We start from the raw sequence: 12,155 nt of genomic DNA on the forward strand, positions 1-12,155 counted from the left end.
TGCTGCCTTTTGCAACAACCTACCTTTGCAAACAAGGATTTTCCACTCTAACGGACATAAAAACAAAGCAGAGAAATCGATTTGACGCTGAAGACTGTATCCAAATTGCTCTGACATCAAAATGCCCTAATACTGATGCTCTCTTATCAAAAATGAAGTAACATCATTTCTCCAAAACCTGAAGTTTTGAAGTTAAAGCTTTCAAAGAAATTTTGAATAGATTCAATACAATTTTGAATTCCAATAATTAATAATATATGATTTCCTTCCTTTCAAAACAAGGGGGTAACGTCAGCGTATCTAAATATATTTGGGGGTAAAAGGTAAAAAAGTTCCCTGATCTAGTACAATCCATATCAAGATAATAGTGCCACCTAGTGGCCAAATTATCACAACAAATGTTCTATAAAGGTAAATAAGCCAGTATTTGACTTTACTATAAGACATGAAATAACTGAAGGATTGATACCTTATGAAACATGTCCACGCTCTCTCCTACCTTCTTCTGCAGGACGTTGTCATGTTAGGAGGGAAGAGCTTCTCTAACAGAGCAGACATTGAGGGACTGACAGCTTGACAGATGTGCTTGGCATAAATGCACTGTGTGGATTGGTGGGTCAATAGAGAGGACCAGTGATGTAACAGTATCTCACATGATTGCACTGAGATCCAATCAGAGCATTGTCCTAAAGATGTGGGAGGAGCTTCAGCTCTTTGTAAAGGAGTATTGGCGTTAATACTTTACTTTGTACCAGTGCTGCAGTGGAATGTCAGGGTAACACTGAACAGCGTATTTTATCTTCATGGTTCATATCGGAACATATCAAATTTGGGATTTTGTCCTTTAAAGCAGTAGTTTGATAACAGATTATTTTACTTAGCAATAAGCATTACACAAATGAGATTGTCTCCTCTTGTCAGTGTAATGCCAGTTTCAGGTGTGATTTCTGTTCGCCATCTTCATTCTTACATCTGATTCTTGTGTGTAACAAGGAGCTATGTATGATCCAGCATCTATTACTATATAATACAGGAGTCTTATTAATATGTATGTATAAACTCCTGTCAATAATATTATATAAACAGGTCATCACTATAGCATGCTCCCCAACTCTACCGAATCATGGACCTCAAAAGGGGTGGGAGTTCTGCTGAAATGGGTGGACTTTCACTTATGGGGCGGGGCTTATTGTGTCCCGATTCTCCATGTCTGAGTGCTTGGACTATAATGACTAATTCACCCCTACTTTAACTTATGGAGATTAGAAGTCACCCCAGCCAAATGTTTTTATACGGTGAGTCCTTAATAACCTCTAATATACATATAATTTACAGTACGGAGCACATTATCCCATATATTTTCCACGTGAAGAATCTTCGTTATGTTACCATCTTTGGTCACAATGTTGGATACACTCCACATACATGATCAGTGCACATACATGTATTCTCTATGTGTCCCACATTCAGGGTATATTTAGGATGTGTAGAACTCACAACATGTTCTCTAATCAGACTCAAAATCACTGACAGACGCTTCAAGAAAAGCCTGTAGTGAGTGTTCGTAAATGTATATACGATACAGAGCTATTTAACAGGTCTGTTTTCCATACATTGAGGAGAGAACGACGCACGGGTTAATGCTGTGACTCTTCCTGATTTAGAATTACTTTTCTTTATCTCACCATTTGTTGTGTTCCTTGAATTGCTCTATTGCAATCAGGTTATTTTATATAATAGCTGTACTGTACATTTTCTGAGCTAGATATAAAATATTAGTTGATCTGTGGGGGAGAAAACAGTCCAATATATTCATGGCTTCTAGTTCTGGGCTGTACATTGTGAGTACATGCAGCTAGAAGGGGCTCCACCACGTTGGAGGAGATGTAACATGTTTGGACAGATTTAGAGTTGAGAGGGCGCTCTCTAGCTGAGCTCTAATTTGCAGTATACAGATAAAGCCGCCCGGTATCTGTGTGCCACAATATACTTCTCCTGTGGGTGACCTGAGCGCATTTGGGGTCTCCGGCCTGCCGAAAAGTGGGTGGGATGCGACCTAAAAGACAGATTTGTGCCGGGATCTGTGGAATGAGTGCCCAGCTTTACGGATAGAAGTGCCCCTTATATCTTATAATGCTGTATGTGTTACAGATGTATTTTATGCTAATTTCACTCTTTGTCCGTGAGCCTGTTCCAGTATTTGCTCATATCTCTGTGTAAGTCTCTTACTGGTAATAATGCGTGTAGGCCAGTGCTTGTCACTGTTAGGCCATGTGAGATATAGAATGGTGAAAGTATAAGTCTCCTTCACCACCGTCAATATAAAACTACTTACTGACGTATCCTGGATAGTGCCGCTGGGCGCCTGTGTGCAAATGAGAAGATGGAGCTGCAGTTCCAGTGGTAAGATGGCGGCCATGACAGGATGAAACAGTTTTATTTTTAAGTGGACCCGTCACCTGTGTGACGTCTCTGCGATGTCACTGGCCCTAGTGACCTGAATATTGGTTCAGCCTTCAAAATGGCCCCCTCTACTGGTGTAGGTGACATGTCCGCGTTAACGCACCGTTGCTTGAGCACCCCCAATAATTGTACTGACATTGACCGAGTTTATGCATGACATTTCTCAGTCATATGGGGTAACGAGAGGCGAGAGCACCCCCAATTTAAAAAAAAAAAAAAAAAGGTTGGCTCTTGTGGCTTTATGTAGAGTATGCATTTTAGAAAGAGAGATTTCATGATACTTCATTCCTTGGCTCTACCTGGGACACCTGAGAGAGATATTCCAGAGTGTCTCTTGGTGGACAGGGCTGACTAACTTGGTTTCCGGGAATATATAAATATATTTTGCCTAGGATTCAGCTGTAGGTGAGTTACCAGAATGGACATGAAATGAGGTGACCAGAGGGTTTAATCATAAACTCGATTGCTGAGTAGGAGAAATCTACATGGAGAGTCCCCGCAGCAACTTCTCAAACACTGGCTCCTCATTCAGAGACTGTTAAATTGGATTTTGTGTAGCTGTCGGCTCAGAGTTATTAATTGCATGATGCTGACTGCTGTATAATACCTCCCCATGAATGACTGTACGTGAGCTGGGTGTCACTGGCCGCTCTCCTGGGTGTAATACATACAGAACATAGCGTTCTGTGCGCCGCTGCTGATATTCCAGAGATAGACATGTAGGGAACTCAACGTCAGGGCCCATCGAAACAGCAACTTATCTGAAATGAAGATAATATTGTCTTTCTTGCACTGTTCTGTGTCGCTATTTACTCCGTTAAGTTATGTCTTCTATATTCTACAAGTATATTTTGTCGATAATTAATTCTTCTCATCAGCACTTCCTAGTGAAGTGGGCAGATCCGGAGATTGCCACACTCTCCCAGGAGTCCGTGAGACTCTCGCAAAATGCGGGAGTCTCCCGGACATTCCGGCAGAGTTGGCAAGTATGCAAAAAACGCCACACTCAGGAATAAAAGCCAATTACTGACCTGTAGGTTGGGCAGCTAGCGATGAGTCTTATATGGCAGCTCCGAGTGGGTATTTAATGGGCCAATGATCCAAGCTATAAGCTCCACCCCTTTTTGGGCCCTTGTTATGTGCTGCTTTGCATGGGGTCTTTCTGCCTTATAGCTATGGTGCGTTACTTGGTGCCATAATCATGAAATAATTATTAAGCAATGCACATCTCAGTCCAACTCGCCACTTGGTGATAAATAGTCACAATCAAATTTGTCTCCAATGCAGAAGCCATAGTGGGTGAGCTATTTACATGGGTCTCAGTGCTTTGTGGGCTCTGGGAAAATGGCCGCCACTTGTATAACTCAGTAATGGAGACACACTGTAAGACAGACATTAAATTACCTGACATTGATGTTCTGGCAAAACTTTATTTAGGAACTTCCCCTCAGTAGAATGAACACCCCAGGAGCTGTACTATTTATATCTTCATTACTCCACTCCATTCTCAGCATCATCTCAGGACACAGACAGGTACATTACTGACAGAGCCAGATTCCTGCAGACTGGATGTTATCCTCACTCTGTGTTCTGTGTGTCATGTGTGTGTCCAATGTGTCCCATATGTGTGCGTGACATGAGAGAGTTGGGGGACTCTGAGCCCTAAGTTTAGATGCTTTCTAACACTATTTATTAAAATATAAATGAATATATTAAATGCCATCACTTAAAGTTATGTATTTGTATTTCATTACATATTGTTAAAAAAGCATCTAAAATTAGAGCTAAAATGAATTTAAATGTATCAAAATCCATAAAGCTTTGAGGGCTAGGGGCCCCGGCCATTCAGTTACATTTACCATACCACCACTGCCACAGAATATGTTGCTTATTTGCAGGGTACTTTACCCCTCTTTGCGTCACTCAGTGATGAGTTGCAGCGGGTGAGATCTGCAGGATGTTGTTTGGCCGTGCAGAGGGAGAGAGAGGAAGGGAAAGAGGAACTTTGGAATAAAGCGAATGTTTGAATCTCTCATCGGATAATGTCAGTTTGCAGCTGCAGAAACAGGCGATGGGAGAATCGCAGTCATTCCAGAAAACGCTCAGCTGAGACCCTGAGTCTTATCCAGCATTCACTTCCAGTTACTTGTGGTTGTAATACTTGCCAAAACACACACACACACAAAACCCCTAATAACTCACCGCTCACCACAATCCTGTACTCGGCCCCAGCGGTAACCCTTACACTGCAGGACTGTCAGGGGCAAGTCACTGAACAAGACAATAGCAGCTGAGATGCTACATCTCCCTCGAGTCCTGGAAGTTTTCCATACAGTGTTCTGTCATACAGCAGCTGTGTTTTCCATACAGTGTTCTGTCATACAGCAGCTGTATTTTCCATACATTGGTTACAGGCGGCTGCAGCGCAGATCTGCTTGCTCCCGTGGGTAACCTAGGAGGTTTGTGTAAGTAGTATTATCGGAACCATATTAGCAATAATGATGGTGCGGAGTGTAAGCTTTTCCCTGTAGGGATTGATGATCCCTATGCTGTTGAATGTATTGCGTGTGTAATCAGGGTATGTTCTGTGTGAAACATGACAAAATATACATGTGCTGCATAACCTCGTCTGAATGAACCCTATTTTATATTTGATGGATCACTGGTAATATTTAAACAGTTATTATGTATTGCTGCACATTGGACTGTATGTTACATTATATTTATAAGTCTATTGTGCGAGTTATGCTGCTTTCTATAAGGGCTTACTCACAGACTTCTAACGTGTGGTATAGACAGTATGATAACACTAGATAAGAATGCTGGATTTTTGGTTATGGCCTTATCGTCTGAGACCCCTTGCATGCTCCATAGGCAAACCGAGGGGGGGGGGGGGGGTTTCCTAGTGCTGGGAAAACCCCCCTCCAAGCCTGGGGCACTGTATAATTGAGGAGGCTGGACCCTGCCCCCACTTCACACGGCTCTGCTTGAAAAGGGAGAGCTGCGTGCACCTAACAGTAGTGCATGCAGCATTGCCCATGTATATTATAGGGATAGGAAGAGTTGGAGAGCAGCCAAGCACTGTCTAATATTATAGCCACGCCCCCATGCATGCTGGTCACGCCCACTGGTGGCGTGGTGTGGAAACTCCCCTCTACAAATCCTGCGTTAGCCCCTGCGCCCATTCACCAGAACAGTGAAAGTCGGTGTGTTGCAACTCATCTGTCCATCCAGCCAGTGAGTTCCTGTCGTGTATTACATGGACGTAACTGCGTTGGACCAATGATGTTATAGTGGAAGCACGGTAGAGTTTTGTGTAAATCTGCGGTCGTTTCTCTCTATTTGCCTATTCGCTGAGGTTTGTGTTCGATAATGAAATGTGGTGAAATGTTATCTGTACTTTACACTGTGTTTTTTGTCTTTCTGTTAATTAGCTTGTCGTTAATGAGTATTAGGCCTTTAAGTCTATTCTGTTCATTAGACAGAAGGATTTCAAAGGAAATGATTATGTAAAAAATGATATTGGAATAGGCTGATGAGATAACACTGTGAGGATGCTGGGACTGAGCGACAGTACAATGTCGTCCTTTCCTGTATATATGGATTTTCTGCCGCACTTCTCACCAGTGAAATAAGTCATTCAGTAATTTCTATGTATTTACACTTAAGCTGCAGTAAAGTGTTTTTATGTCTCTTGTTACGTATTATTATATTGTGTGATATTATCAGCCAGCGTATGGGTTTATAAGCAAGAAAAAAAGATATTTAATATGTTGTATAAGATAGGCTTAGACGTTGTGTGGCTTGCCATCTGTTGTGGAACTATAAATCCCAGCATGCACTGTCAACTAAATCTGCGTCAGCTGGAGAGCACAAGTTGCATAGTTTTGGTGAATTGCAAAACTTTTTTTCGACTAAGACAAGGGTCGGTGTATTGTTTGGGAACCACAAAATAGTCCCCAGAATAATGCATTGCATACCTGATAATCACAGGACCCCCATAACAGATGCTGGGACCCCACTTCAAGAGCCACCTGCAGGTTGTGCACCTCTGTCATAGAGGGTTTAGGAAACATATGTCAGATATGATAAGACCGTCATACAAGACCATTTTACAAATGCTGTCTGAGATTGGAGTAACGTGTTGTGGCCAAACCCAGCAGCCACGAGCTGTGAGCAACTCTCGGGCGAGATAATCCCCCTCTGTTTTCTTTTGCACTAGAACTGGGTCGTTATTTCCTAAAATGATTCACTTATTTCTCATGCAGTTTTGACATTTCCACATAAATGACATTGTGATAGCAGCGTATTGTACTTGACTCTGTTCCAAGCTCATCTGGTAACTGCTGGAGCCAGAGAGAAGACCTTGGGGTCATTTCCTAACTTCCCCACCCGTTTCCTGGCCCTCTGTGTAGCTGTCACATCGCAGGTGCGGCCGAGCAGAAAACATAAGTGAAAACCACATTTCCAGCCAGATCCCTGAGTTTTGTCAGTGAGGTCTTTAATCCTCTGACCACTGTACATCCTGGAGCATCCATCTGCTCCATCGCCACCCTCCGTGTGCTCCCACAATCCCATCACACACATCCTGGCAATACAAGGAGGTGACATGCCAGAATTAACCCCTCAAGGACTATAACATAACAACAACCACTCCTGCATCTGGGGATTGACCCCGGGTTTCGTTACTCTAAATAATGAAAAATATGTATTCCCATCCAGGAGGTGATCTGTGGAAAGGTTATTGCTTTGTGAAGCCACACAGTGTTCACCCGCGGGGTGGTGAGGGTGATAATCTCCACGGCTTATTGCTGCGTTCAGATGAAGTGAGCTTCAAATGCTGCGGTGATAAGTTTTTTGATATTTAACTTTAACGTCAGCTTTCTGAAGTGAGAAACAAAAGTTTATTGGATGGATATAGTGCGACCGTTGTAAGGAACATCTCGGATTTGGTGTGAGTGGAGGGTACGGCAGTAACAGAACTAACAGCAGGAGTACCATAAAGCAGGGGTTGGTAAGAGAAATAGTAATTGGTTAATTAATAATTGGACTATTTGGCTTTTACCGCTATCACAGATCTCCGCTGTCCAGTGTCTCTTCTTTATCACAAAATATAATAATGTTACTCATCTCGTTAATGAATATTAGAAGTGACGGCTGGGATGTGGCGCTGCCTGTGTACAGGTAATATTCTGTGTTGACCTGGTTTGTACATGAACCTGAGTCTGTGATACATTGTGTGACACAGCAGCTAGTAAAGGCCATTCACAAGCCTGCAAAGATGCACAATACATTATTTTTTACACCTAAGCGCCCATTTGTGCGCCTCGTACCTATATATGTTCAAAATCATCACTTCAGCGTCTTTCCTGCTATCACTTCCTAACCTTTTCTTTAAATCGCTTTTTGAAATATTTTTATTACGCGGTTATTTGTTCGCCGATCAGTGGTCTCACCGTCATCAAATGCACTTGGGTGGTACAAACGGAGTCCCACTGATGTACAATCCCGGTCCTTTGTGGGGAGATGGACATACGCTAACCGCAACCTGAATATTGGCAGAAACCTATTATCAGGGCCTTGCCCTGCTATATGTAGTAGGTGACAGCGGTGTAGGTGGTAGATGTTAAACGATAGGACGCTTGTAGACTTAACCAATTTGTTGGCTTTATTTCAGTACTAGTTGAAATAGAAGAGATCTATATATATATATATATATATATATATATATATATATATATATATATATATATATATATATATATATATATATATATATATATATATATATATATATATATACACACACACACATACACACACACACATATACACACACACACATATACATACACACACATACACACACATACACACACATACACACACATACACATACACACATACATACATACATACACACATACATACATATATACACATACACATACACACACACATACATATATACACATACACATACACATACACACACATACACACACACATACACACACACACACACACTACTACCAAGATGGGAGACGGAGCACAGCACCCCATATTTACATGGACACTGTTTGCCTTGTGAATCTCATTTACATATCTCGCATACCTACGTTGTGCATTTGGGCACAGCACTAGGTATATGACTGTGCCTCGCCCATTTCTACCTAGAACCCCCCAATTAAAGCTGAGTTTTGGGTAAATTTATAGTCTTTATAGCGGTACATACAATTTATAGAAAATAAATAAGCCAGACCTGAACCTTATTGTTAAACCTGTGTGCAGCACTGCGAACCGTTTGTGGCACCTTAGAATTAAAAGATGATAATGTTAATATTATTACTTGCCTACCCTCCCAAAATATCTGTGAGGCTCCCAAATTTTGGGTAGTTCTCCCTGACCCCGGGAGAGTGGTCTCTCTCCCAGATCCCGCCCACTTCCTACAGTACGGGGTGAGACAGTGGCCTCAATGACGCAATACGTGGCGAATCACCTCATTCTGACCCCTGTGACGAAATGTCACGAATGGGGTGGAGCCAAAATGACCTCCGAGTCTCTCAGAGGAGAGAATACAAAAGTTAGTTAATATGTTAATATTTTGTTTCCAATTATTGCTTTATGTTCTCTTACTTTCTGTCCATCCCGCCTGTTATATTTTGATGTGGATTAATAACCAGATTTTGTCACATTTCAGCCCTGAGAGGTGAATATACATTGATTTTACCTGTGTTTGTCTGGTCTGAAGCACAGATGTTGGTGTTGAGCAGGTCTCCAGGTTTTGTGAAACTACAAGTCCCAGCATACTCTCCCAGCCAATACCTAACCAATAGCTGGCACGGTATGCTGGGACTTGCAGTTTCACAACATCTAAATGATAAAAATGAGGATTCTTGACGTTGGGTTGTGATCTTAAATGTTTTGATTAAAATATGAATGAATCCACAGTTCATAGGCCCAGTACTAGGGCAGACATAGACTTCATGCTTTGGATGGTTTAGCACAGAGTGCATTTCCTTGGTGACCGCACCGAGAACACAAAATGGGCCTTCACTGCGCCAAGCTCGCTCACGTTCTGCTCTCTATAGTGCAGAGACACGGATAATATTTTTTCATTTACTGGAGGGTTTACTCTGTGCCGGCCCTAATCTGTGCCCATGTATAAATCTGTTCCGTGCCAGTGGGCGCAGATGGCACTGCCACTCAGAAATCTTAAGTAAACCAGCTAACATCTGGGCTGGCAGCAATTCACAGATAACGGATAAAATAATACATTTTCTACAAGGAGAATGGTAATGAATGTGTCTGTCTGTGTACATTGCAGTAACAATGTTTATTCTCCAGCTTCCGTCTGAGTCTCGGTGCTGAGCGTTCTGGCTACAAGTCGCCTTTCTGTATTTGTGATTAGATGGAAGATGGGGCTTAAAGTATCAGAGCTGTTTCTAATCACAAACAAGTTACAAAAATCAGGACTTTGTCAGCCCTGTTTCGGCTTCATTGCGCCTGCGTGATAGTGGGTGTAGACAGTGGCGCAACTACTGTTGCGGCATGGAGTACGGCGGCTACCGACCCTACTCCTCCCTGGGCCCCATAGCTGATTCATACCCACCAGCGGTGATAGTTCTGTCACTCGCTGTAGTCACCTGCGTAGCTGTTAAACTACTTGGGGACTGTTACAATTATCTGTTACTGGGTACCTTTTTATATTGGACCCACATGCTGATAGCACTAGCTAACCCTGGGCACAGAGTTTAATGGTATCCCCAGTCTTCAACAGGACCCTCTCTGCCAACAAGAGAGCGATGGACGTCACCGCAGGGAACCCACCGTCTGCTGCGGAGAGATCAGACAGTGATAGATAGACTAAACTGAGAGGCCGCTGCCTATGATCTGGGAAAAGGGGTAAAACGCATGAAAGCTAACGCATTTCAGTGATCTGTTCTCCATGTTCTTTACATGTGTCACACTTTTACCAGTCTGTTGTACTGCACTGGTGGTGTCAACGCATGGGAAATAGGTGATGACTGAGCGAGCCCACAACAAGACGTTCATTCTATTTATAATACAATTCTTAAGTTTTATGTAGCTCTAAATCTCTGGGTCGGATACCTTACTAATCAGGATGAGCCAATTTTACACACATCCTACGTTTCTGTTACATTTTTGGTTTTATATAACATGTCTGTAATATTGACTTGATTTTATTTATACTATAGTAATAATGAGATTATTTCATAGGTACATTACTATAATTTAGCACAATGTAGTTAGCTACCCACATCAACCAATCAGACAATGGCTTTCATTAGTCTGCGCCCCCCCCCCTCCCCCAGTTCCTTCCTGCTTTATTGTCAGATTTGCGTGTTCTAGCGTATAACACGTGCGTAAAGCACCTGGAGATATGTTATTACAGATAGCTGTCTCTTTCTTTGATTAAACGTTTAGTCTTATCTTATTACTTAGATAATATGCGGCCCTTTGTGGGATAGAGGGCGCCTATGTGGCCTTTGGAATAAATCAAGTTGCGCATCACTGATCTAAATTGTTCTTCGAGCTGATTGCTGGGTCACTGTATCCCTTCTGCGGACCAGTTAATCCAATGATGAATATTATATTGTATAATGCACCTCCTTGTGCAAATTACAAGGATGGTAAAACTGACCAAGGACTACCATGACTAGTGAATGTAAATGGGATCTTATCCTAATAATCTCCAGTAACAGGGCGTGTTGTGTTTTATTATAACACACATATGTGACTCTTCCCTCCCTCAGTGTTATAAAGTGACCACGTTGTGATATGTGATATTTATGGCTACATGTAACTCCAGCAGTCACATAGATCCAGGACAGCTTTCAGTCATTGGGATGACAGGTTTGCAGTGTCAGTAATTTGCCGGCTTCATCTGTCATCTCTGGGATCGTTCGTTGCGCCAGTCGGATTTTGCCAGGCAATCTGCCGCCTCTTCGCACAGACAGAGGTGAGACTGCCAGCGAAATCACTTATGGTGAGCCTCCTGCTGGAGAAACGCATTAAGCTGTGGGCATGGCACGCTCGCTGGCTTCCAGGGGTCCCAGCCTCTCTTACTGCCATGCTCTGCTACCTCCAGACACGACCAGCATACTTAGTAAGAGTCATGGAGGAGGGGGGCTGGTCCTGCTGCTCTTCTGTCAGTGTCTTAATGACACCTTCAATATATTCCTATTATATACTTCTATTTCTCAGACTCCGTCTAGCTTGATGCGTGTATAAGGGACATCTCCAAAATCAATTCCCATGTACTATGTTGTCATATTAAATGCATATCTCTATCATCATCATCATCATCATCATTTATTTATATAGCACCACTAATTCCGCAGCGCTGTACAGAGAACTCGCTCACTTCAGTCCCTGCCCCATTGGAGCTTACGGTCTCTTTGCTATTAACTAACTGCATAACGTTTCCATCTTCTACCTAGACCATAAACGTTTATTTCAAATTTTACACAGTGGTTAGCATTGCTGCCTAACAGTGATGTCTGAGTAGTTTATATGCTCTCCACGTGTTCACGTGTGTTTCCTCTGGGTGCTCTGGTTTCCTCCGAAAATGGTAGGTTAATTCTGACATAAATAGGGGGCCTGAGTCATTGAGGAAAGAAAGTAAGGCAGAAAAAGACGTAAATGTTCTCTGGGACAAACCATGTTAC

General features: G+C 42.4%; 1 protein-coding gene across 6 annotated transcripts in view; it reads left to right on the forward strand.

Annotated features, from left to right (window-relative positions):
• The window catches only part of SEMA5B (semaphorin 5B), a 279,879-nt gene that overhangs the window by 63,901 nt on the left and 203,823 nt on the right, over positions 1-12,155 (forward strand). Inside the window, exon 1 of one of the 6 annotated variants that reach the window (XM_075181162.1) lies at positions 5,682-5,700. The exons of 4 other annotated variants lie outside the window; for them this stretch is intronic. The gene's annotated coding sequence lies outside the window, so the exon portion shown is untranslated. Of the gene's footprint in view, positions 1-5,681; positions 5,701-5,734; positions 5,822-12,155 lie in introns of those variants that run through there. One more of the 6 variants, XM_075181161.1, reaches the window with a different exon arrangement.

This window comes from Mixophyes fleayi, chromosome 7 (genome assembly GCF_038048845.1).
Source record: "Mixophyes fleayi isolate aMixFle1 chromosome 7, aMixFle1.hap1, whole genome shotgun sequence".
NCBI classification, from domain to species: Eukaryota; Metazoa; Chordata; class Amphibia; order Anura; family Limnodynastidae; genus Mixophyes; species Mixophyes fleayi.